Source organism: Rhinoraja longicauda, chromosome 3 (genome assembly GCF_053455715.1).
Source record: "Rhinoraja longicauda isolate Sanriku21f chromosome 3, sRhiLon1.1, whole genome shotgun sequence".
Taxonomy (NCBI): domain Eukaryota; kingdom Metazoa; phylum Chordata; class Chondrichthyes; order Rajiformes; family Arhynchobatidae; genus Rhinoraja; species Rhinoraja longicauda.
This window is the reverse complement of record NC_135955.1, coordinates 51,799,294-51,823,625: the sequence shown is the minus strand read 5'-3', so window position 1 is coordinate 51,823,625 and position 24,332 is coordinate 51,799,294.

Below are 24,332 nucleotides of genomic sequence, written 5' to 3'. Positions count from 1 at the left end.
GGGATAATGGAGAAGAGAGTAAACGAGAGAGAGTAAAATGGACAAAAGAGGAAAAACCATGAAGAAATAGAAGAGAGATTGCAAGATGCTTAATCGAGTCATATGGAGAAAAGGAGATTCAGGGAAAAGAATGATACAGGGAGATGTCTACTGGGAAGTAAAGCATAACTGATGCACAGTGTGGGGAAGTCAGAGAGATAAAGATTTGAGAGAATGATAAAAAAAGGTTAAAAAAGATATCCGGGGAAATGTGTTCAGAGGTTATAGAGTCATAAAGTCACAGAGTGATACAGTGTGGAAACAGCCCTTCGGCCCAATTTGCCCACACCGGCCAACATATCCCAGCTACACTGGTCCCACCTGCCTGCGCTTGGTCTGTAACCCTCCAAACCTGCCCTATGCATATACCTGTCTAACTGTTTCTTAAATGTTGGGATTGTCCCAGCCTCAACTACCTGATCTGACACTTTGGTCCATACACCCACCACCCTTTGTGTGAAAAAGTTATCCCTCAAATTCTTATTAAATCTTTTCCCCTTCACCTTGACCCTCTGTCCTCTGGTCCTCGATTCCCCTACTTTGGGCAAGTTTCCCCTTAGGATCCTGTTAAATCTCTCTCCTCTCACCTTAATATTTAATCTCTCCCTAGTCCATTCTGAGGTACCCACCTGCTTCAAGAAGACCACCACCATCCCAGTGCTGAAGAAAAGCAAGACCTCGTGCCTAAATGACTACCGTCCAGTGGCCTTGACATCTACCATCATGAAATGGTTTGAGAAGCTAGTTATGGAACTTATTCCGAAATTAAGCCCTTTAGATTTAGACTCTTTAGTCAAGGCAAACAACTTTCCAGTAGTTTAGTTCAAAGATACAGAAGGTAAACCAAGTCCATGCTGACCAGTGAGCGCCTGTTCACACTAGTTTTATGTTATCCCACTTTCGCATCAACTCACCTCACACTAGTGGCATTTTACAAAGGCCAATTATGCTACAAACTGACATGTCTTTGGGAAGTGGGAGGAGACCGGAGAACCTGGAGGAAACCCATGCGCTCACAGGCAGAATGTGCAAACTCCTGGTCAGCCAAACCCTTTAAGAATTACATATATTTTGATAAGGGAATAACTGAATGAGATAGCATTATGAGTATGTGGCAGAACCTCCAGGAAGGGGCATGAAAGAGGTGATTGTTTCAACAGGGTGGGGGTGGTCCATCAGTGGGGAGGTATCTTTTCTTAACTCTGGACGTCTGGGCTTTTAAGCTCCTGTATCTTCTCCTAGAAGGTAATAGAAAGAAAAGGGAATGGGCAGAGTGAGAGGCATATTTGATAGGCTGAAGAAGTTAACGAAGACTGTGGCCAGTTAATTAGTGCACGATTTCATAATCCATCAAGAGACTCCGTCTGGATTGCTGCTTTCTGAGGGTTTATCTTCGTGAAAGCAATTCTGACATCTGCAGCAGGAAGTACATTTCAATTAAGTCATTCTTATTGATAGTAATCTATTGCATGGTTAAAGTTCAGGAAGCCGAAACCTTATCTGCAGGACTCGGGCAGAAGAGGCTGAGAGTCCAACAATGCTTAATGCTCTCACTGAAATGATATCTGGAAAAAATTAAATGGTCGATGTAAACCGATTCTTGCTGGCAAGAGGATGAAAGATGATTGCAGGTAGGCGAGATACAGAGTTGAGGTTACAACGAGGTTACCCACGATGTGGTTATAACCTCAAGGGGATGACAGAGCAGGCCTGTGGGGGCCATATCTGGGCTAAATTATCAGAACCAGTACAAAGATTTCAGAGCTTTAAATATAAGCAAACTACTTGTAAAACCATTTGCATTCTTATGTCCTGCATTGTTTTTCCTCTCATTTAAGTTTTAATTTTACAGGAGTAGGCACTGCCCATGAAAATGGCCACACCTCAGGACCAACACTGCGAGATTTACACCAAACATGTGGATTCAGAGATAGCCAGTTCAATGTTTTCAACCTCTCAGCAATACTAAGGACGCATTTAAAATGTACTTTGTTTTAAAAATGCCTGTTAAATTAATTGATTTATTCCACTGTGAATAGTAAATGTACTTGCCTCATAGTACAGTCATCTTAGATGATTTTAAATCAAGATAATCATAGGATACTTCAGTTAAGAATGCTTATTTGTGGTGATTATATCATTTTTAAGGTTATGTAAGTCCTGAAGTTCAACAAGGAGAATATCAAAGTCGAAACCAAATAAAAATTCTGATATTCTATTACTGCTGTCTGATTGCATTGACTTACAGAAGATTCCACATCTGCTATAGTAAAAGCATTTTGTCCAAAACTTGAAAGGTAGACAAATTACATAATTTTAAACACACTTGAGTAAAATTTCACAGGAAGCTCTTCAGTGGAAACACTTCCCAAGGGACCCAGATTATGAGAGCCAGTAATCCGGATTACCATGTTGACGGGAAAGGAGTAATTACTGGAATTTACACTCCACGGTCTCTTCCCAGGTGAAGTGGAAAATTACCACCCAAATGTTTCAAAGGTAACAAAAATCATTGGACCGAATTGCGCTCAATCCCCTGTACAATCCCTGTAACAGCAGCCTTGTGGAATAAATTAAACTCAACACCTCATCATCACAAGCAGAGTTGTTCTTACCTCAAGACATTTCAAAAACAATTAAAAATACAGATTTTAAAAATAAAACAATTCAAACGAAATCTATTTAAAAAAACATATTTAACGTGTGAATCAATTAAAATATTAATTTAAATAAAAGAAAAAAACACTTGAACTTCTTTTTCCTACATTTTTTGGTGATACCATTACATCAGCCATGACTAAAATGCACCTGAAGGACCAATGTTAAATGAATCTGGTCCTTCATCTCAGTATCACTGATCACTTCCTTTGAAGCAGGAGATCCTGCGCTTTAATTTCTGACTCTTAATTGCTGATTCCATGCTGCAAAATCCATGTGCAGAAGTCAGTAACTCTCTGAAATTGCTGGCTAGAGTGCTACCTGGGCCTTTACACTGCTGTCCCTATCTGGTCGACAGCAACAGAACACAATAGCTCAACTGGTTCAGTTCTCTTTCTATACATGTGTAGGGGGGAACATTGGATGCTGGTTTAAACTGAAGACAGACACAAAAAGCTGGAGTAACGCAGCGGGACAGGCAGCATCTCTGGAGAGAAGGAATGGGTGATGTTTCGGGTCGGGACTCTTCTTCAGACTGGGTCTCGACCAAAAACATCACCCATTTATGCCTGTCCCGCTGAGTTACTCCAGCATTTTGTGTCTATCTTCAGTTTAAACCAGCATCTGCAGTTCCTTCCTACACAATAGCTCAACTGGTTCAGTTCTCTTTTTATACATCATGTTCAAATTGTTCCAAACAAGATAAACCTTCTGTTTCTTTGCAAAGTAAGTTCACAGTTGGTTACTTGAGAAGTTACCTTCTGAAGATCCGTATATTTAATTATATTTATATCATAAGAATTTAACGCAACGTGAATAATTTTCTATTCCAACACACTGGATGGAAGCTGACTCATAATCATTATTAAAAATTATCCTTGTTACTACATTCAAAATGAATTAATAATACACTTTGATTCTCTGACAGAGTCTGGCAAATATTAACAAAAAATATCAGTATGTTATCAATCAGCCAAATCTTTGTTTTGCCCTGGGGTAAAAATATTGAACATATCTTAATTTTATCAGCAATACCATCAGTCAGTTTTTGAATTATGTATAAAATGTAATTGCATTTTAGGTTGTTCTCTAAAGGACTAATCATTGCATTATCGCTATGTCAAGCAAATTAATTAAAAAATAATTATTATGCCAATCACAAATAGTTCTGCATTGGGGTAGCAATCAAACTCTTTCACTATTTTCTGAAGAGTCCCAATCCAAATCTGAAATGTGGTTGATTTATTTCCCTCCACAGATGCTGCCTGACCCGCTGAGTTCCTCTAGCAGTTTATTTTTTGCTCAGTATTCCAGCATCTGTGTCTCCTTCATTCTTTTGCCACTTAAATTTTTGTATTACTGGCAGGGAATTGAATATTTTTGACTAAGAGTTTTCACTTTGAACGTAATTGCTGATTCAAAATAAATTAGTTCCCAAAGTATTTTTTGCTCCAACACAACAGCCATTCACCAAAAATATATTCTGCCGAGAATCAGAACAGTTTGGCAAAGGCTTAGAACATGACTTCTTTTAAAATCATGAATCTGGCCTGATATATTTGAGAGAGGCAATGGGTTAATGATCAAATAATCAGAAATTGTAATGTTAGAAATATATATTGGAGAAGAATCTGCTCTTTGAAGTAGTCATTGCATCTTATATGGCTACCTAATATGGCCACAGAGATGGCCATATAAGATGCCATGACTACTTCAAAGAGCAGATTCTTCTCCAATATATATTTGAGTTTTATTTTTATGTGAAAATAGACATCACAAAATAACCCACAATTTTAATCAGGATAACTCTTAATTTCATACCCTGCAAATGTAACTGGACAAGATCTTACATGCAGGAGAAATATTATTGTCATTCTTTTCAAGCAAATTTCATGTCTCCCCCCAAAAGAAATTACAAATGATCCCTGACAATTGGAAACTTTACATCCCAATTTAAGTGTAAGAAAATAACTGCAGATGCTGGTACAAATCGAAGGTATTTATTCACAAAATGCTGGAGTAACTCAGCAGGTCAGGCAGCATCTCAGGAGAGAAGGAATGTGTGACGTTTCGGGTCGAGACTGATGTCAGGGGGCGGGACAAAGGAAGGATATAGGTGGAGACAGGAAGATAGAGGGAGAACTGGGAAGGAGGAGGGGAAAAGAGGGACAGAGGAACTATCTAAAGTTGGAGAAGTCAATGTTCATATCGCTGGGCTGCAAGCTGCCCAAGCGAAATATGAGGTGCTGTTCCTCCAACATCCGGTGGGCCTCACTATGGCACTGGAGGAGGCCCATGACAGAAAGGTCAGACTGGGAGTGGGAGAGGGAGTTGGTGCTCAGCCACCAGGAGATCAGGTTGGTTAAGGTGGACTGAGCGAAGTTGTTGAGCGAAACGATAGCCGAGCCTGCGTTTGGTTTCGCCGATGTAAAGAAGTTGACATCACGAGCAGCGGATGCAATAGATGAGGTTGGAGGTGCAGGTGAACCTCTGTCTCACCTGGAAAGACTGTTTGGGTCCTTGGATGGAGTTGAGGGGGAAGGTAAAGGGACAGGTGTTGCATCTCCTGCGGTTGCAGGGGAAAGTGCCCGGGGATGGGGTGGTTTGGGTAGGAAGGGATGAGTGGACCAGGGAGTTACGGAAGGAGCGGTCTCTGCGGAACACAGAAAGGGGAGGGGATGGGAAGATGTGGCCAGTAGTAGGGTCCCTTTGTATGTGACGGAAATGTCGGCGGATGATTTGTTGGATACGCTGGCTGGTGGGGTGGAAGGTGAGAACGAGGGGGATTCTGTCCTTGTTACGAATGGGGGGAGGGGGAGCAAGAGCGGAGCTGTGGGATGTAGAAGAGGCCCTAGTGAGAGCCTCATCTATAATGGAAGAGGGGAAGCCCCGTTTCCTGAAGAATGAGGACATCTCTGATGCCCTAGTGTGAAACTCCTCATACCGGGCGCAGATGCGGCGTAGACGGAGGAATTGGGAGTAGGGGATAGACTTTTTGCTGGGGACAGGGTGGGAAGAAGTGTAGTCCAGATAGCTGTGTGAGTCAGTGGGTTTATAGTAGATGTCAGTCACTAGTCTGTCTCCTATGATGGAGATAGTGAGGTCCAGAAACGGAAGGGAGATGTCGGAGATAGTCCAAGTATATTTAAAGGCAGGATGGGAATTGGAAGTGAAGTGTATGAAGTCAGTGAGTTCTGTATGGGTACAAGAGGTAGCACCAATGCAGTCGTCGATGTAACGGAGGTAGAGTTCGTGGATGGGGCCAGTGTACATCCAGAACAGGGATTGTTCGACGTACCTGACAAAGAGGCAGGCATAGCTAGGGCCCATGCGAGTGCCCACAGCTACGCCTCTGGTTTGGAGGAAGTGGGAGGAGTCAAAGGAGAAGTTGTTAAGGGTAAGAACCAGCTCTGCTAAGCGGAGGAGGGTGTTAGTAGATGGGGATTGGCTGGTTCTATGGTCGAGAAAGAAACGGAGGGCTTCAAGACCATCCTTGTGGGGGATGGAAGTGTAGAGTGACTGGACATCCATGGTAAAGATGAGGGAGTGGGGGCCTGGAAACCGGAAGTTATCGAGGAGATGGAGAGCATGTGAGGTGTCTTGGACGTAGGTGGGGAGGGATTTGATCTGGGGGGATAGGATGGAGTCGAGGTTGGTGGAAATAAGTTCAGTGGGACATGAGCAGGCAGAGACAATGGGTCTGCCGAGACAGTTCTGTTTATGGATTTTAGGTAGGAGATAAAATAGGGCCGTGCGGGACTGGGGAACTATAAGTTTGGAGGCATTAGAGGGTTTATCTCCGGAAATGGTGAGGTCCATGATGGTGCTGATGATAAAGGTCTGGTGTTTGTTGGTGGGGGTCATGGTCCAATCCCAATTTAATTTCTGTTGACCGTGCTGGCCATATGCAAGAATACATTAAGTTCCATTAAAGGCAGCCAATTTTACATTTTAAATATTTATAAAAACTGTATCCTTAAAATTAAAACCTCTTTGCAGATGAAATTTAGGTTAATATAATTACTCTATTTTATAGTACTTACATCTTACCATGTAAAGGAAGTATCAGCTGCAACTCAGTTTGTAGTACTCCCATTTTTCAGTGAAAAGGCTGTGTTCAAACTACTCTGTAGAGGGTTGAACACAAAATCTAGGCTGATACTTCAATCCTGTGCTTCAAAAGTGTTCTACTCTCAGAGATATTGTCGCTCAAATGAGTCCTTAAATTGTCCACATAGATGGCCATAAAATGCCATGACTACTTCAAAGAGCAGATTCTTCTCCAATATATATTTCTAACATTCCAAATTCTGATTATTTGATCATTAACCCATTGCTATTTTGAAATGTTGTTGTGTCTGTATTGGCTGCAATTTTTTCAACATTCCAATAGCATCCACGTTTCCAAAGTACTTAATTTTGTGTACGATGCATTATTATGTCCCTCTAGCAACATGAAGGGTTTTACAAATACGCAAGTCTTTCGCTTCCTTTTTTTTGTTTAATATAATAATTCATTAATTATTCCTGTAAAGACAGAGCAGAGAATAAATGAAAATATGTAAAATTTTAAACAAAGTCTAAAGTCTAAATTATAAACACAAAAATATTTTGCGCTTCTCAAAGACGGGTGAGCACCATTGTGGAGAATGGCTTCTACAATAACTCCTTTATGATTGCACTAGTGATGTCTGCACAACGGGCACCATTTCCCACTCATTGCCTTGAGGGCCTTCTAGCTGCTGCAGAAGAAATGGAAGGGGAGAGGAAAGGCTCGGAAGCTGCAATCCCCAAATCCCTGACAATTTTTATGAGCTACTGGGGTCTCTAGGTCAAATAGAGAGCATTCTAAGGTAAATTTCATAAATTAAATAGATGATGCACTTTAGAACTAAACTGATATGTTGAGAGAGCATTTTGAAAATCTTTGTACATAAGGAATAGTTTCATTCATGCTCACTTCATGTCATCCTATAAGGACTTTGTGCTCAGTGAATAAAAGCCACTATTTTCCTTAAACCTGCAAATAAGACAATTTCTATGTGCATAATCAAAGGAAATAGAGAATGGACAGGATCTGGGAAGAGTTCAGATTCTGTACATCTTTGTTTGGGTAAGAATGAATCAAAGGAGCAGGTCAGAGTGAAGCCTGAGGCCTCCTTCATCCTAGGTACCAGCCTGTCCCTCTAGTGGCATACAAGTGTATAACAGCTATAAATATATTATTCATTGTGGATAGTGGAGCAGGGACTATTAGAAGATCCCCTTGCGCCTGGATTATGCTCCCTTGTATTAATTCTGTGGCACTTTAATGGTAGTGGGTACCTCAGTGGGTGTGGCGATGGTGGATATTTTGAGAGAGTCCAAAGCACTAAGAAAACTTTAAAGTAAATTTTGTATATCCATCAGTGACATTTTAAATCACGAATACAAGAAATAGGAGCAGGAGAAGGTCATCTAGTGTCTCAAGGCTGTTCTGACATTAAATATCATTTTGATTGATGTGCTCCAGACCTCACCTTCTCTTCAGTTATCCATAGTCCTCAGTTCTCTGATCATTTACATTATCTCCACTTTAAGTTCCTCAAGTGATGGAGCCTTCACAACTTTCTGGGCAGAGAATTCCCAAAATTTTCAATGACAGCCCCTGTATTTGTCTCCTAGTTTGAGATACTCCCGCTAATCGTCATACTAAACCTCAGGATCTCAGGATGTTGTATATTTAATTAAAATCGTTGATTATTGTTCTAAACTTAGAAGAACACAGATCCAAGCTGTTTAGCTTCTCATGATAGGGCAATCCTTTCAACCCAGGAATTAGCCTGGTGACTCTCTTTTGGACTGCCTCCAATGCTATTTAGTCCTTTCTTAAATAACGGAACATTGCCATGTACAATACTCCAGCTATGGCCTCACCCACACCTTCTAAAATTGTAACAATACTTTCCTATTATTAAACTCCAGCCCCTTATAATGACCAATATGTTCTGAGTTTCTGGATATAAAGGGTGTGACAGCGCCCCCATCCACAGATGCCGCTCTGATTCCCATCACTGGGAGACAGGCCAGGAGAGGCCAAACCTCCGCATCATGGAGCCGATGAAACAGCCAAATAAGTAACAGTTTTCGAATTTACTTTAGATATACAGTCTGGAAATAGGCCCATCAGCCCAACTTGTCCATGCCCACCAGCAATCACACTGTATATTAGCTCTATCCTGCACTCTAGGGACAATTTACAACTTCCAAAAGTCAATTAACCTACAAACCTGGTCATCTTTAGAGTGTGGGAGGAAACCAGAGCACCTGGAGAAAACCCACACGGTCAAAGGGAGAACATAAAACTGTGTGCAGGCAGCACCGTAGTCAGGATCGAACCCGGGTCTCTCGCATGTAAAGCAGCATCTCTACCATTGTGCCACCTTGCAGCCCCATATCCAATATCAACTGTCCAATTAGCTGATATTGGATTGGCCCACATGAGCCGCGTCAACCTACTCCTTGTCAACTCATGTTCCAGCCAGAGGGGAGAAGGGAAAGGGTGAGAGAGAGGAAGAGGAAGAGGAAGAGGGAGGAAGAGGAAGATGAGGAGGGAGGGAGGGAGGAAGGGAAGGAGGGAGGAAGAAAAGGAGGGGGGAGGAAGGAAGGATAACTGGCAGGCTCAGGCAGCATCTTTGGAGAAAAGGAATAGGGCGACGTTTTGGGTCAAGACCCTTCTTCAGAAGAGTTTCGACCTGAAATGTCACCTATACCTTTTCTCCCAAGAAGCTGCCTGACCCACTGAGTTGCTCCAGCTTCATGTGGCTATCTTCAATTTAAATCAGCATCTGCAGTTCCTTCCTACACATTTGTCAGATCCAGAGTTATCGTGGTCAATAACAGTTTTCCGAATATGCTGGGAACCTCAGGAACAGCAACTTCGACCCCATTGCAATTCCTGGGTTATGGTTCACCAGCATATTGAAGAAGAGTTTCAATCAATTGAAGAGCCCTTTAAATCATCGTGCTTCACAGAAAAGAGTGCTGTGAAATCTTATTTCATTGTGAAAGGCCAATCATTTTACTGAAGTGGAAAAATGTGACCCGATTTCATCTGACAAAGATCTAAATGAATGTTTCACCACAAATATCATGGCTAATCATTCATGCATTCTACGTGTCAATATCCAAAGTATGCTGGTGTGCATTGCAAAGGGAATTGTTAGCTTCAATTTCCCAAGGAATTCTTACATATTAGTTAGATATTTAAGATTTGAGGAAAAAGTGCCAATTTTCAAAAATATATCATTTGAAAACAATGTAACACAGCCCAAATTTTAAACATAACTCATTTTATTTTATGAGTTTTTGGTGAGAATTACATTATGAGAATTTTTAAAGAAAAATTACTTTACATCTCAGATACAACGTCTTACTTTCAAACTGAACCTCAAACTGTATTGTAAGGAAAAATAATAAACATTTTGGAATGGTTTTAAATCTAGGGCTTAAAATTATCAGTGTTATTTCAGCAGAGATAATTATTCATTTGTAACAATAAGAAAAATACAAGATTTGTGTTGTATACTTTACTAAAATAACATTCATAATTGCAAAGAATTACAGTTATGAAGTTCGTAGACAGGAAAGCCAAAATTCTGAGATTTTGTTGACACCACTACTTCTGGCCTGTTTTATGATTTTTGAGTTCTTGAGAAACACTTGGTGATTCCCCAATGGGGCTTAGTTTAGTTTAGTTTAGTTTAATTTAGAGATACAGCATGGAAATAGCCCCTACAGCCCTCCGAGTCCACACAGACCACAATCACCCATGCACTAGGATCACCCATGTACTAGTTCTATCCTACACACCAGAGGCAGATTACAGAAGCCAATTAGCCTGCAAACCCGCACATCTTTGGAATGTGGGAGGAAACGGGAGCACTCGGAGAAAACCCATGCACTCTCAGGGAGAACGTGTAAACTCTGTGCGGACAGCATCCGAGGTCAGGACCGAACCCAGGTCTATGGCTCTGTGACGCAGCAGGTCTATTGTTGTGCTACTGTTCTTCTCATGGTTCCCAACACTGGGGGAGGAGGTCCCAAGGTCCTGTGGCGGAGCGATGGCGGCAACACCTGCAGATATGGCTGGGTAATTATAAGGGTAAAAGCATCCCAAAGATCAAATCTTTAGCAGAAACTAAGGCATGCAATGCAATGAAAATAGAGGCAGGAATGGAAGATATGGGATATAAAAATTCTGCCACTGTTTGAAGGAACTAGCAGCAGCACTACCAAAGACCTATCACCACCTTTCCCATAGACACAAAATGCTGGAGTAACTCAGCGGGAGAGGCAGCATCTCTGGAGAGAAGGAATGGGTGGCGTTTCAGGTCAAGACCCTTCTTCGGACTCGAAATGTCACCCATTCCTTCTCTCCAGCGATGCTGCCTATCCCACTGCATTTGCAGTTCCTTCCTACACCACCTTTCCCATGTTGCCTCCAAAGTAGCAGAGAAGCAAATAAAATCCAATGCTTTAGCTGATCCCTACCCATATTATGCATATCCTATGCGGAATAATTGGACAGAAGTATTCCATTTTGAAGGGCTGGGGAGGGAATTCACACCAGGGAATGAGGCAGAAGTAAGATTCACAATCTGAATTTTCAATCATTTTCTACCTTCTAATTTTAGGATTGTTCGATGGTTCAATGGAACAATGGCACTTTATTGTCACATTACAAAGGTACAATTAAATTCCAATTTTTGCATACAGTTCAGTAAAAATCTTAGGGGAATCAATTATGTCTGCAGTTAGAGGCATATTGCATTTGGGAGAACTACAAATAGATAACTTAGTTGAGTCTTTTGGCAAAAGGGAACAGTGAATGATTATCTCCTCTTAAAATGCAATATATAAAAAGGATAAATCCAAATTTGCTCTTATCTGAAGATCCTATTATCGCAAAAAAAATTCAAATCCATATGAATGCTATTATTATGAAACGCATACAATTCCCAGAAATAGCCATAACTGTTATTAATCCAGTATGTAGAAATTATACCACATTTTATTATCAGATAAAAGAAAAAAATCATTTATGCATTAATTAAAAAAATAATTCTGCCAGAAATGTGATGACCAGGTTCCAAACTTTCCTGCATTACTATTCCCATCACAATGCCTGAATTATGTACTTTTCACCACATTTATTCTTCACTTAAAAGCCAAAAAAAGAGCTTGTCTGTCGATATCACACGACTATGAATGGGAACTTTCTGTGCGTAAACTAGCCCCTGTGTTCCCCATATTGGGGGTCTGCTTATCTTTTACTCTCCCTTTGTTTTATTTCTGTCTTTCTCTCTCTTTCCTTTCTTCTTCATGTTCCTCTCTTTTCCCACGCCTGCTTTTCACACCTTTCTGTTGCCTCGTGCCCCACTGACCGAATGATCTCGTACATCACTGATCATGTGACACTGGGCCACAAACGGGCACCCAGATATTCTCCAACACGTTTGATATCTCAGTGCAGGAAACCCTGCCGACCGCTCAGTATTATGTGTAATCATTCAACTGATATTGGGGACATAGACGAGTGCCTAATTACAGCACTGTCCTCCTCATCCTTTGCTATGCTAAATATTGCACTACTATACCACCTCAATTCATCTTCAGTAGCACTTATATGTGAAAAAAATGAAGATGCAGGTATATAGATTAATCTCGCTAATAGGTGATGTACCAGAATGTGTCACTATCAAAACATAAAAGCATGATTTCTGAAATAATTACTCTAAGAGACAATTTCAATGATTCAATAAACAAATGGGCTTTTAATTCTTCATTCATTTAGAATATTGTTAAAACTTTATGAATTCTTCATGCATTTAGAATATTGTTAAAACTTTAAATAGTTACTGAAAAATAAAATACTAAATTAATTTAGATATGGCACAGAAATGCAAATGATAATTACTAATACTTTCTCTCAGCAACTCAATCACATTTTCTTTTACATTGGGGCTTCCTAACTTTATTCCATCCTTCATTTATTCCAATGGAAATGCTCACTGGACCAGGCTAGAACAATCCAGTCTTTCTGCTGTTAAAAAATATGAGGATTTACATTCAGGATCAGAACTTGACCTATATATAATCGTCAGATAAACATTTTTCAGATATTAATTGTAGGAAAAGAAAGTAAAATATATATTTTAAAGATTTTCAGTTGCTTTGCTTGCAGTAAAATCTAGCAATAAGCAAAAAAGCAGAATAATCCTGGATAATGGGTAATGTGGGATCTGTGAAGAGAGAAACAAAGTTAATCCTTCAAATAGGTTGTCAGGACATAGATTCAATATATTATAATGACCCCTTGAACTCAATACAGTTTATTTAGGTAACATAAAAACTTAATCCAAGGAGAGGCAATATTTTTCTACTTTTCTACTTCAACTCTAATAAAGTTGAATCAGAGTTTATTTTAATTTGGTTTAGAGACACAGCGTGGAAACAGGCCATTCAACCCACTGAGTCCGTGCTGGCCAGCGATCCCTGTACACTGTCACTATCCTACACACTAAGACACACTAATTCCTACTAAAGCCAATCAACCTACAAGCCTGTACGTCTTTCGAATGTGGGAGGAAACTGGAGCTCCCCATATGGTCATGGGGAGAACGTACAAACTCCGTACAGACAACACCTGTAGTCAAGACCGAGCCCCAGTCTCAGGAGCTGTCAGGCAGCAAATCTACTACTGCCCACAATATCTGGTATAGGGTAATATCTGTGAAGTAAGGCAAATTGCACTCTGCCATCTGTTGATTATTCTGGGATGCACATTTATATCCCAGAGTTATTTAAGGATTGACATTTTAGTTTCTCATTTGATATGCACTTTTTTTTTTGTTTTTTTTGTTTTGCAGGATCTGTGTGTTGGCAAGGACAGAATTTACTGCTCAGTCCTAATGAAAGTAATGCTGATCACTGCAGTTGTTTTGTTAAAGTGCCATTGAATGGGAATTTCCAGGATTTAGACCCAGAGAAATATTTCCAAATTACGATGGCATGTGATTTAAAGGGCAATCTGGCGGTGCTGGTGTTCCCTTTCACTTCAATTGTGCTTGGTGGTAAAGGTCGAGGGTTTAGGATTTGCTCGTCGAGTAGTATATTTTGTAGGTGCACACACAGCAGACATTGGATACAGGTTGCAAGGGGAACGGATGTTTAGTGTGGTTGATCGGTTGTTTATCCAGCAAGTTACTTTGACCTGGATTTCATTGGGCTCCCAAAATGTTGGAGCTGTACTCATCGAGGGAATTACACATAATATCACTAACAGGACTGCTACTCCAACTTTTGTGTAGATTATTCTTGCATGTATAGAATATTACAGTACAAAAGGAAGACAATCACACCTATGCAAAACCAATGGAAAAATTGTTTATTGATTCGATTGTTCATACTTTTGAAATGTTTCTATATGACTTACAATGTGCTTTGTATTCATCCCAAGTATGCTGATGCCAGTGGGCAAATATAGAAACATGGAGGCTGGTCTGGGTGGCAGCCTGACTTAGACTCAAAAAAGGACTCAAAGTGCTGGAGTAACTCAGCAGGTCAGGCAGCATCTCTGGAGAACATGGATCGGTGATGTTTTGGATTGGGATCCTTCTTGAGACTTAGATTCCCCTAGTTCCCTGAATAAATGAGAAATGGTTATTCTCGCTGCAAAATCCATGAATGCCAATAATAGGGTTGTGGCCAAAAAGATTATTGACAACATTCACTTGTAGCTATTAAACTTTCATTCCTGGTTTACAAATTGCCTGTTGTTCAGCTCCAAGCTGAATATCCAAACCAGTATTATCTTCCCCAAGGGTTCGACTTTCTTCCAAGTCTATAAGATGATAAGTCTCCACCTTGACCATTGAAAACCGAATTCATCATCAATGCGTTAAACACTTTGCAGCCCATATTGCATCTCATTACAAGTGTCATAAATGCTAATGTTGCTCATCTAATTTGACTCCCAAACAACCAATAATTTAACTTTTTAGTTTCTATCTTTGGACTTCATTTTGTGAACTTGCCCTTTTAATTTCCCCACAAAATCCAAACCTCTAACTCTGGTCTCAAGTATGTTCCTCAATGCCTTTGCTTCATTACAGTTACCCATTATTTGACTGTCCAGATCCCACTCTCTGGAATTCTATCCTCAGTATTGCCATCTCTCATTTGTATTTTGATAACAGAATTAAGACTCATCCCTGTTTTGGTCAGCCTCTTTTACTTGTTCCAGTGTTTCAATTTCAATCCCCCAGGCACTGGGGGATGTTTACCAACATTAAAAGAATAATATAAATTCAAAAGGTTGTACCATTTTGTATTAATGGGACTTTGGGGAGAATAAAAAATGGGATTAATGAAGGAATAATATAATGGATGGTTGGTGATCTTATTGAATTATATTAACAATATAGACAATAATATTAATAATATTAACAATATAGACAATTATAGACAATATAGACTTATTGAGCCAAGGGACCTTTTTCAATTCTGTGTCTTGCTACATGATCACTTCTTACTTACAGGCTTGTAATTTCTGAAGGCAACAGAAACTGATTCCAGCAGTCAACATGTTTCTGATCAATTAGGTAATAATGAACAAATAAATCGTTAATGATACAATTTAATATGACTGAGCAGGTTTCAGGAGCCAACAATCTTCAGCTGACAGTCCATTCACGGTTTGGGGATATTTGCTGGTGATTTCAAAATATTCAAGTTCACTTACAGCCACTTAAGATAATGAACCAGTTCTATTTGCATTTGGAATGATTAGGGATTGATTAGGCCAGTATGGCCTTTTGTGTGGGAAATTGGGTTTCACAAATTGGTTTGGGTTTTTTGAAGAGGCGACCAAGGGGATTGCCGAGGGCAGAGCAGTAGAAGTTGCAAGGTTTCAGACAAAGTCCCTCATGGTAAACTAGTCTGGAAATTGAGATTACAGAGGACACAGGATTATCTAATCAATTGGATACAAAATGGGCTTGGTGGAACGAGACAGAGGCTGATAGTGTGTTTTTCAGGTTGGAACCCGAGATCAGTGATGTGCTACAGTGATTGGTGCTAGGAACACTGTTGTTTGTCATAATATTAACAATTTAGATGAGAAAGTAGATAGCACGTTCAGTAAGTTTGTAGATTATACCAAAATCGGTGGTTTGGTGGATGGTGAAGAGGGTTACCTAAGATTACAGCAGGATCAAGAGCAACTGGGAAAGTGAGCAAATGAATGGCAGATGAAATTTAACTCAGACTGTAGCAAAGTTGTGCATTTTCTAAAATTAAATCAGGACAGTACATACACAGCAAATGACACAGCCCTGGGGAGTATTGTAGAACAGACAGATCTTGCAGTATAAATAGATAGTTCCCTGAAAGTGTTGACACAAGTAGACAGGCTGCTAAAGAAGGTATATGGCATGCTTGTTTTCATATGATTGGGCATTAAGTGTAAGAGTTGGAACATCAGTTTATAGTTGGTGAAACCGTATCTAGATATTGTTGTTATAAGATGAAGGATGAGAGGGCATCTTATAGAAACATAAAATTCTTAGAGGATTGGACAGGGTAGATGCAGGAAAAATGTTCCCGATGTTGGGGGAGTCCAGGTTCAGGGATCACAGTTTAAGAATAAGGGATAGGCCATTTAAGACTGAGATGAGGAAAAACCTTTTTGCCCAGAGAGTTGTGAATCTGTGGAATTCTCTGTCACAGAAGGCAGTGCAGGCCAATTCACTGGATGTGTTCAAGAGAGAGTTAGATTTAGCTCTCAGGGCTAAGAGAATCGAGGGATATGGGGAAAAAGCTGGAACAGGGTACAGATTTTGGATGTTCAGCCATGATCATATTGAATGGCAGTGCTGGCTCGAAGGGCTGAATGGCCTACTCCTGCACCTATTTTCTATGTTTCTATGTTATCATACTGAACGAAGAATGATGTGATTAGGTTGATTGGCCTCTGTAAATTGCTCCTGGTATGTAGTGAGTGGATGTGAAACTGGTAGAACATAGAACTATTGTGAGTGGGTGATTGATGGTCGACGTGGTCTCTATGGACCAAATAGCCTGTTTCCACACTGCATCTTTCAATCAATTCAATCAAAGTTCTCAGCTATTCTGTACTGTTCTCAGAGCAATTAAGTTACTGGGTAATAACTTCTGGGATCTTATTAATGAATGAAAAAATCTGTCGAAGTGTTTCATTAAACATTCACCATGAAAATTCTACTTCTTACTTTTGAATACTGGTCGTATAAATGTAAACTATTCTTTCTTCCTGGCCACCCCCTGTACCTCATCACATTGGGTTAACCTGTCGGTTGCTGCCATCTAAAGACTAAATAACCTGTCTCAGATGAACCATTGAATTAGATCATAACAGATACTCTGCATCAGCCATGTCTGTGGAAGCATTAAGATCAATGCCGAGAAATTAGTAGAGGCATGAATGAATGCTGTGTAGAGAGCTAACACCGTAACAGAGCACTAAAGCAAATCATCAAAGGACTTTCTATCTTTAAGAGATGTTCCCCCTTTAAAAGAGCATTCAAATCCGATCTATGAGTTTCACAGACTGCCAAGATGATGAGGGAGAATAGGGAGGTGGGGAAGGGAATAGCAGGGTCTGTCAGGGGAGTACCCTGTGGCAGATGGATGGACCCATAAGGGTAAAAAGACCCTAATGGGAGTTATCTATAGGCCCCCAAACAGTAGCCTCGACATAAGTTGAATCAAGAGCTAAAATTGGCATGTCGCAAATGTAATGCTACGGTGGTTATGGGAGATTTCAACATGCAGGTAGACTGGGTTGGTAATGGACCCCAGGAAAGAGAGTTTGTGGAGTGCCTCCGAGATGGATTCTTAGAACAGCTTGTACTGGAGCCTACCAGGGAGAAGGCAATTCTGGATTTAGTGTTGTGCAATGAACCTGATCTGATAAGGGGACTCGAGGTAAAGGAGCCATTATGATAAGTGATCACAATATGATAAGTTTTATTCGACAAATTGAGAGGGGGAAGGGAAAATCGGAAGTGTCAGTATTACAGTATAGCAAAGGGGATTACAGAAGCATGAGGCAGGAGCTGGCCAGATCTGACTGGAAGGAGGCCCTAGCAGGGAAGACGGTGGAACAGCAATGGCAGGTATTCCTGGAAACAATGTAGAAGTTGCAGGATTAATTTATCCCAAAGAGGAGGAAAGATTCTAAGGGGAGTAAGAGGCACCCGTGGCTAACAAGGGAAGTCAAGGACAGCATAAAAATAAAAGAGAAGAAATATATCATAGCAAAGAAGAGTGGGAAGCCAGAGGATTGGGAATCTTTTAAAGAGCAACAGAAGATAACTAAAAAGGCAATACGGGGATAAAAGATGAGGTACGAGGGTAAGCTAGCCAATAATATAAAGGAGGATAATAAAAGCTTTTTTAGGTATGTGAAGAGGAAAAAAATAGTCAAGGCAAACGTGGGTCCCTTGAAGTCAGAAGCAGGGGAATTTATTATGGGGAACAAGGAAATGGCAGACGAGTTGAACCGGTACTTCGGATCTGTCTTCACTAAGGAAGATACAAACAATCTCCCAGATGTTCTCGTGGCCAGAAATCCTAGGATGACAGAGGAACTGAAGGAGATTCACATTAGGCAGGAAATGGTGTTGGGTAGACTGATGGGACTGAAGGCTGATAAATCCCCAGGGCCTGACGGTCTGCATCCCAGGGTACTTAAGGAGGTGGCTCTAGAAATTGTGGACGCATTGGTGATCATTTTCCAATGTTCTATAGATTCAGGATCAGTTCCTGTGGATTGGAGGGTAGCTAATGTTATCCCACTTTTTAAGAAAGGAGGGAGAGAGAAAATGGGAAGTCTGACATCAGTGGTGGGGAAGATGCTGGAGTCAATTATAAAAGACGAAATTGCGGAGCATTTGGATAGCAGTAACAGGATCGTTCCGAGCCAGCATGGATTTACGAAGGGGAAATCATGCTTTGATTAATCTTCTGGAATTTTTTGAGGATGTAACTAGGAAAATTGACAGGGGAGAGCTGGTGGATGTGATGTACCTCGACTTTCAGAAAGCCTTCGACAAGGTCCCACATAGGAGATTAGTGGGCAAAATTAGAGCACATGGTATTGGGGGTAGGGTACTGACATGGATAGAAAATTGGTTGACAGACAGAAAGCAAAGAGTGGGAATAAATGGGTCCCTTTCAGAATGGCAGGCAGTGACTAGTGGGGTACCGCAAGGCTTTGTGCTGGGACCGCAGCTATTTACAATATACATTAATGACTTGGATGAAGGGATTAAAAGTGACATTAGCAAATTTGCAGATGATACAAAGCTGGATGGTAGTGTGAGCTGTAAGGAAGATGCTATGAGATTGCAAGGTGACTTGGACAGGTTATGTGAGTGGGAGGATGCATGGCAGATGCAGTTTAATGTGGATAAGTGTGAGGTTATCCACTTTGGTGGTAAGAATAAGAAGGCAGATTATTATCTGAATGGTGTCAAGTTAGGAAAAGGGGACGTACAACGAGATCTTAGTGCCCTAGTGCATCAGTCACTGAAATTAAGCATGCAGGTACAGCAGGCAGTGAAGAAAGCCAATGGAATGTTGGCCTTCATAACAAGAGGAGTTGAGTATAGGAGCAACTGCTTCTGCAGTTGTACAGGGCCCCAGTGAGACCGCACCTGGAGTACTGTGTGCAGTTTTGGGCTCCAGATTTGAGGAAGGATATTCTTGCTATTGAGGGCGCGTAGCGTAGGTTTACTAGGTTAATTCCTGGAATGGCGGGACTGCCGTATGTTGAAAGACTGGAGCGGCTAGGCTTGTATACACTGGAATTTAGAAGGATGAGAGGGGATCTTATCGAAACATATAAGATTATTAAGGGGTTGGACACGTTAGAGGCAGGAAACATGTTCCCAATGTTGGGGGCGTCCAGAACCAGGGGCCACAGTTTAAGAATAAGGGGTAGGCCATTTAGAACAGAGATGAGGAAAACCTTTTTCAGTCAGAGAGTTGTAAATCTGTGGAATTCACTGCCTCAGAAGGCAGTGGAGGCCAAGTCTCTGAATGCATTCAAGGGAGAGCTAGATAGAGCTCTTAAGGATAGCAGAGTCAGGGGGTATGGAAAGCAGGCAGGAATGGGGTACTGATTGAGAATGATCAGCCATGAGGGATACTTTAATTTATGCGTGGTTCGTTACTTTCAATCGGGCATATTCCTCATGTTACTGTTTGGAAGGTTGTATGTTGTGGTACCTTGATCCCATTTCTGTTATTGTAATTAAAGCATCATCACAGGTAGAAATAAAACAGCGAATGTAACTTCCTTTACATTGAATTGTAACAGGAAATGCCCAGTTAATTTTCACAATTGGCTGGATTTTAACACCTCAAGATATAGGCACAAGTGAGTCCAGTTTCTAAGAAAATGAAGTATAGAAATAACGAACTGCAGATGCTGGTATACAAAAAAAGGACACAAAGTGCTGAGTAGCTCAGAGGGTCAGGCAGCATCTCTGGAAAACTTGAGGAGGTGATATTCCGACCTGAAACGTCACCTATCCATGTTCTCCAGAGATGCTACCTGATTGACTGATTTACTCCTGCACTTTTACTTTTTTCTAGGAAAACAAAGCAGGCTGATCACACCCTATGATCTACATATGGATTAATGATGGATGGATGAGGAAGGACGTCGGAGTCCTAGGATGGCCGTCCGAGAGGGAGGAAGGACGCCGAGATCGAAGGGGGACCCGGCAGGGGGTGGGCGGTCTTGCTGCCACATGTGGCAGCAGGCAGTAGTTAAGACTGTCCAGTGAACTTTTGTAACTTTGTCGGTGCCAAAACATGGGGATACTTGTGTACTGCCTAGGTGAGGTCTGCTACATGATTTTACCGGGTTGTATGCAAAACAAAGCATTTCTTTGTACCGGGGTACATGTGACAATTAAGTATCATTGAATCATGGACAAGTCTGTAATGTGAGATGCTCCTGTCCCGACTGTTGAATATACAATGTATCATGGACTTATGTACATTGATTTAATGTGTGGTATTATTGGAATTTGACGTGTATCGTTATATCAACAGACTGTAATTTTAAGCCGATGAATGGCATTGAAAATTCCACTTTCATTTAAAAAAGCCAATGCCTTTGATTTCTACAGTTATTGACCTGATAATAACTTCCGGGATCTCTGATTCTTAAAGATGTGATTTCTGAAGAAATTATTCTATTAGTATTTCCACAATTTACAAAAAAAGCCCCAAATTCTATCCTTAGATTGACAGTGGGAAAGCAAAGTTTAAATAACTAAAAATGTAAAATAGTAATGTTATGATAACACAATCAATAGCAAATATAAATTTGATTGGGAAAATTCATAAACAAAAGATTGTGGATGCTGGAAAACAGAAAATGCAGGAAATATTCAGGCTGGAGCTATGGAGATGGAAACGATCAAGGGGCTGAACCGTACTAGCTCACCTTCCGGATTTGCTCTTCATACACTCTACAAGTCTATATTATAGAGTCATTGAGTCATAGAGTCATAGAGTATGGACATAGGCCCTTCGGCCCAATTTGCCCAAACCGACCAACACTAATCCCACCAACCTGCATTTGGCCCATATCCCACCAAACTTGTCCTATCCATGTATCAGACGAAATGACCAGGAGGTCCCAGACAACATGCATGACCTGAATTTAGCTGAGAAAGGTCCACCTGAATACACTCCAACAATCAGCAACCAAGGGCAGCATAGTGGCACAGTTGGTAGAGCTGCTGCTTCACAACGCCAGAGACAAGGATCCCAATCCTGACCTTAGGTGATGTCAATGGGGAGTTTGCATGTTCTCCCTGTGACCGCATGGGTTTCCCGTCAGCGGCTCCAGTTTCCTCCCACATCTCAAAGTCTGGTAGGTTTGTAGATTAATTATCCTCCATAAATTGCCTTTAGTGTGTGGGGAGTGGATGCAAAAGTGAGATAGCATAGGACTAGTGTGAATGGGTGATTGGTGGTTGGTGTGGACTCGGTGGGCTGAAGGGCCTGTTTCCATGCTGTCTTATTCAATCAGTCTTTTAATCAATTCAATCAAATCTTTGGCAACCAATAAAGTGCGACGGCAGCTGTGAACGCTTTAAGGAGAATTTAATAGTTCTTAAATATTCTGACGCTCAGGGATATTAACAATCATTAAAATTACATAAAGTAGTCGCAAGTAAAATTAACTCAAAATTTTTAATTACACTCAAAAACTTTAAACAAAATTGGAATAATAAAAGAACATACCTTGTCCTTTGCCTTCTATCTACAGCCCTACAGTCCCCATTGAGATCAATTGGGTTGTGATCATAATTGATTGATAGAAAGCTACAGCATGGAAACAGTCCTGTTGCTCCACTGAGTCCATGCCATCCATCGATCACCCGTTCACACTAGTTCTATGATATCCCACTTAAGGATTCACGGCCTACACAGAGGGGCAAGATACAAAAGCCAATGAACCTACAAACCCACGAGTCTTTGAGAAGATAGACACAAAATGCTGGAGTAGCTCAGCGGGACAGAAGAAAATGAATGGGCATCTCTGGAGAGAATGAATGGGTGACGTTTCGGGTCGAGACCCTTCTTCAGACTGAAGGTCTTGGCAGGAACAGTGCATCCATAGGAAACCCAGGCAGTTCAGGGAGAACATGCAAACTCCACACATACACCACCCAAGGTCAAGATTGAACCCTGGTCTCTGGCCCTTGTACCAAGATTAAGAATTGATTCCTCAGTGTAAATGCTGGGTAATCAAGATGGACCTCTGAGTCATGTAGCAGATGCACTGTCAGATTTAGCATTGTAAATCTGGGATTTCCAGTTTGGCAGTGCTTGTGTGGGAGATTTGGAATTCGTTCCATTTTACCACGTAAAGACTGATGGTTCTTTTCTAATTCAGATAGTTAATCTCCAAGCTTCCATGTTTAATTAAAGCGAAGGGATTATGGCCTCATTCACCATTATTCATGCCTTCCATTTGGAGTAAATGTTGCTGCAAGGAATCACTAACAGGGCTATCACACACACAAGGACATTTTAGGTACTGTTGCTTAAGGTTGATATTTCCTTCTTTGCTTAGGGATCATTTGAGCATTTGAAAAGTTAATTGAAAATATTTTCTTCAGCTTTGCTTGCAGCTAAAGAGGATTTCTTGAAAATCTTTATGTATTCTTAGGTGATGAAGAGATAATCACTTGATGGATGCTAGGCTGTGGGACAACAGGTTTGAGCATCACCAAGTTATTGCTTTCCTGCACATAAGCACTCACTGATGAGGGTCGACAGGAAGGTCTAATCCTCTCTCTATGGTAAACAAGATAAAGGAAAGGAAATGTAACAATAGATCCAGAGGAAGGGGTAAATAGTGTCAGAGTGAGGGGAGAACAAGGTCAGGGTGAGGGAGGTGCTGAGTGAGGGGCAGATAGAATCAATGTGAGGGGAGGTCTGAATGAGGAGAGAAGAGAGTCAGAATGAGAGAAGCACAGAATCGGAGTGAGGGGAGAGAAACAGCGAGGAGAGAAAGTTAGAGTGAGGAGAGAACTGAGTGAGGGCAGGGCCGTCATAACACACGGGCCTGATGGGCACTTGCCCGGGGCCCCACGAGCATAGGGGCCCCATGCTGATCTGTGTATGTTAAGTGACTTGCAATAAATAAATACTTCTTTAAAAATGTAGGTTCAATAAGTGCTTTTTTCACAACATTTTACATCCCTAAGTGCTTCTCACAGCGATCTGTAAGTGCTTTTCGCAACAATGTAGCACCCTAAGTCCATCGCTAAGTGCTTTTCGGTAAGTGCTTTTCGCCGGCACGACAGGGGGGGCTGGTAGGGAAAGGGGGGTGGGGGAGAGTAATGGTGGGGGCGACGGGGAGGGTGGGAGGAGGAGGGGCCCCAGTACACTGCTTTGCCCGGGGCCCATAATGCTGTAAAGACGGCCCTGAGTGAGGGGAGGACAGAGTGAAGGGAGGGCAGAGTGAAGGGTGGACAGGGTGAAGGGAGCACAATATTTGAGTGAGGAGAGAGAATCAGAGGGGAGAACAAAGATAGCATAGAAACTATTAGGTAAAGAAGTTGACTCATCCATTAAAATCAAAAGATTTTTCCATTCATCCCAAATATACTTACAAATTCCCTCATCCTTCATCACTTCTGACAAGATCCTAAAGCAGGATGTAAAGACCTTCCTAGATGGTTGGATATTGAGCCATGGCCTTTGTATCTGTAGTGGCAATGTATTTCTGTGGACCCTGGCAAATACCTTAAATAAATGAATTCAGCCACATGATGTACACCACTCACCAAACTTGGCTCAGGCTCGGAGATGGGACCAGTCAGAAAAATAATTTTCTTGGTTGGAAACTAGGGTCCAGTTAGACTTTATATGGTCCAATACACCTGAAATTAATGGCTAAACTGGATGCCACCTTAAATGTTCAGACTTGTATGCATCGGACTGAAGGGAGCAAAGTTTAGATCTCAATGGAAAGATTAAGGATCAGACAAAGGTTTGATTTGGCAATAATGGCCATA